Here is a 3429-nt window from a genome sequence, read left to right on the forward strand (position 1 = left end):
CATAATGGGCAGAGCGCAGTATTCAAGCAAATACTGAAATAGAGCTGGGACAAAGAGCATTAGGGGAGTCTGTGTACTCATAGGGAACTTGAGAGGTTCAAGGAAACTCTTATTGTTGTATTATATTATGTGTGAGGCTCAAATTGAGCTCACCATTGTAAGAAAAGCTCTGCCTGAAGACATAATAGAGAGGCCACGACTGAAGGCCAAACTAGGAGATGTAGCCCAAGAGTATTACATGAACTCCTTATTAAATTTTTTGTGTCATGTGTTATCTATTATGTTTGTTTACTGCTTCATTTTCTGTGCATTTCAAAATCTTATCGATCCATTGCATATAATGACATACACTAATCCATGCACATAAGATTGTAATACCTTATTAAATTATCTTAGATCTCATTTTTAGATCAAGTGGTATCAGAGCTTTAGGTTGCTAAAGGTTAGACAAGCTTGTGATGGACTATTAGTGAATGATAACTAGATCAAAGCTTAAATTAGGAGAAGGAGGATTGGTTGAAACAAACCCAAAAATTGGTAGAGTCTATACTAGGAGGAAAATGTGAGAAGAGATTCCCTTGGAATTAGACTCTCAGTTCATGGACAGTTTCATGACCATGAGAGCCATGGTAGAAGAAATGTATAAAGAATTTAAGAAAGGTCGAAGTGAAGATTCTTCAACTTCCAAACATGATACAGGAGTAGAAGAATCTCTCCTAAATGACCATTCTAAAGGCAAAGGGAAAGAAGAAAAACTTCCCACACCTCCTGATAGTCCTGAAAAAAGAAGAAGAAGAAAACATCTTTAATTAAATTAGATGTTAAATTTGATTTCCCTGTTTATGATGGAGAGTTGAATGTAGAGAAGCTATATAAATGGATCAGACATATTGATGTGTATTGCAGGGTGTAGAATATTGATTCAGACAAGAGTAAAATTCAGCTGGCCAACCTACACCTTGGAGGAACTGCCTTGGTATGGTGGGAAGGCAGGACACAAGCTGACTTGAAGAAGCATGGTAAAAATCTTTCTGTCTGGAGTGAATTTGTTTCTGCAATTAAAAAAAAAAATTATCCACTAGCTTATATACATCAAGCTATGATGAGTTGGCAAACTCTTCACCAATTAAAAGGGCAAAGTGTACAAAGCTACACTCAAGAGTTTAGAAAAAGAGCTTTGATTCTAGGCATTTCTTTAGACTCGCCTGAAACCTTGCTGAAGTATATAGGTGGTCTACATAGTTATTTGAGTCATACCATTCTCATGTTTAACCCTACCAGCATAGATGAGGTATCTGTTCAGGCTACCCATCTAGAGGCTAGAGACAAGAATGTGAACCCAAAGATTGGGGGATCATCAAAACCCACTGCAAGCAAGAACAAGGAAAAGAGGAAGCAAAAATGGAAAGAGAGGAAGGCCAATACTATACAAAAGGCCAAACCTTCATGCACTCACTGCAAGAAGGATGGACATGATGATGAACATTGCTGGTCTTTGCATCCAGAGCTAAAACTCAAGAAGTTCGATGGCAAGAATAAGAAGACTGTTGCTACTATACAAAAAGATTTGGGGTCAGACTCAGGTGATGAAACAACCATTATAGCCACAAGTATAAAAGGTAAAAATTCTGAAGCATCTACTAGTAATTCTGCACAAACTATTGATAGTGAAGAAAATGAGAGAAGAAGACATGAGATTTTTCATATTAGAGTTATTTCCAAGCATCAAAAGATTGATACTTTGTTTGATAGTGTCTCATAAGTAAATTTAATTTCTGAAGCAATTGTAAAGAAATTGGGACTGCTAACCACACCTCACAAGAAGCCATATCCATTAGGTTGGGTATGTGATAAAGCAAAACTACGAGTGACTAGACAATGTAAACTTAGGTTTTCTTTTGGGTCAGCATTTGTGGATGAGGCTGATTCGATATTATTCCCTTGGATATATGTGGAATTGTTTTAGGAAGTCCTTATTTGTATGATAGAAAATCCATATTCTATAGAGCTGAAAATAAGTATCAACTTGTTAAAGATGGGATAGAATATATTGTAAGAGCTCACAAACTCAAGAATCATTATACTCTCATAAACTCAGGGCAGATGAAAAGAATTGTAAATTCATGCAAGCAATTTTTACTGATGGTTGTAAAGGAAAAGAAACCTGATAAGACCAATGTATTTGAAGGCTGTGATGCTAAACAACGAGCTGATTTAGAAACAATTGTTTTAGAATATGACATCTTAGTTCAAGAACCTAAAGGTCTGCCACCAAAAAGGGAAATTGTACATGATATTAATTTGCAGCAAGATTCTCCATTGCCTAACATCGGAATGTACAACTTATCTACTTTAGAGATTGCAGAAATCAAGAAGCAGGTACAGGAGCTACTCGAGAAAGGGTACATAAGACCAAGCACATTGCCACGTGGATCCCCAATAGTGCTGGTGAGAAAGAAGGATGATTCGTGGAGGATGTGCATTGTTTACTCAGCATTGAATAAAATAATGATCAAGAATCATTATCCCCTTCCTCGCATAGATGATCTATTGGATCAACTGAAAGAGGCTGTTTACTTTTCCAACTTGGACCTACGTAGTGGTTACCATCAGGTTAGAGGAGCAGAGAAATATGCATGGAAGACTGCTTTCAAAACAAAGCAAGTGCTGTATGAATGGCTAGTTATGCCTTTTGGCTTAACTAATGCTCCTGCCACTTTCATGAGAGTAATGAATGATGTACTCAGGCCTTTTATTGATGATTTTGTAATTGTATATTTGGATGAAATTCTTGTATTTAGTAAAACATGGGAAGAACATTTGCAGCATGTAAAGCGGACTCTAGATGTTTTGAAAAAGGAAAATCTCTATGTTAAATTATCAAAATGTGAATTCGGAAAAAGATCTTTGAATTATTTGGGTCATACAGTAGGGAGTGGTGAATTGAAGGTAGATCCCTCTAAGGTTGTAGTCATTGTAAACTGGCCTAAACCCAAGTCTGCTGTAGAAGTTAGAAGCTTCTTAGGGGCGGCACAATACCGGAGAAAGTTTATTGCTAACTTTTCCTTAATTGTAGCTCCCTTACATGCTTTGACAAGATTGAACAAGGTGTTTCAGTGGGGAGGAAAACAGCAGAAACTCTTCGACACCTTGAAAGAAAAAAATTAGTACAACACTAGTACTAGCATTGCCAAATCTTCAACAACCATTTGAGATCGAAACAGATGCCAGTGATTATGCCATGAGAGCAATGTTGATGCAACATGGTAAACCCATATGCTACCATTCTGAGACTTTTAATTCTGCAGTAGTTAATTATCCTACATATGATAAATAATTGTATGCATTAGTCCAGAGTGTGAAAAAGTGGAAACATTGCTTAATGGGCATAGAAACAGTTATACATACGGATCATCAAACACTTCAATA

Source organism: Pinus tabuliformis, chromosome 5_1, assembly GCF_031772625.1.
Source record: "Pinus tabuliformis cultivar Carrire ecotype Pingquan chromosome 5_1, CPIR1, whole genome shotgun sequence".
In the NCBI taxonomy this organism is placed as follows: Eukaryota; Viridiplantae; Streptophyta; class Pinopsida; order Pinales; family Pinaceae; genus Pinus; species Pinus tabuliformis.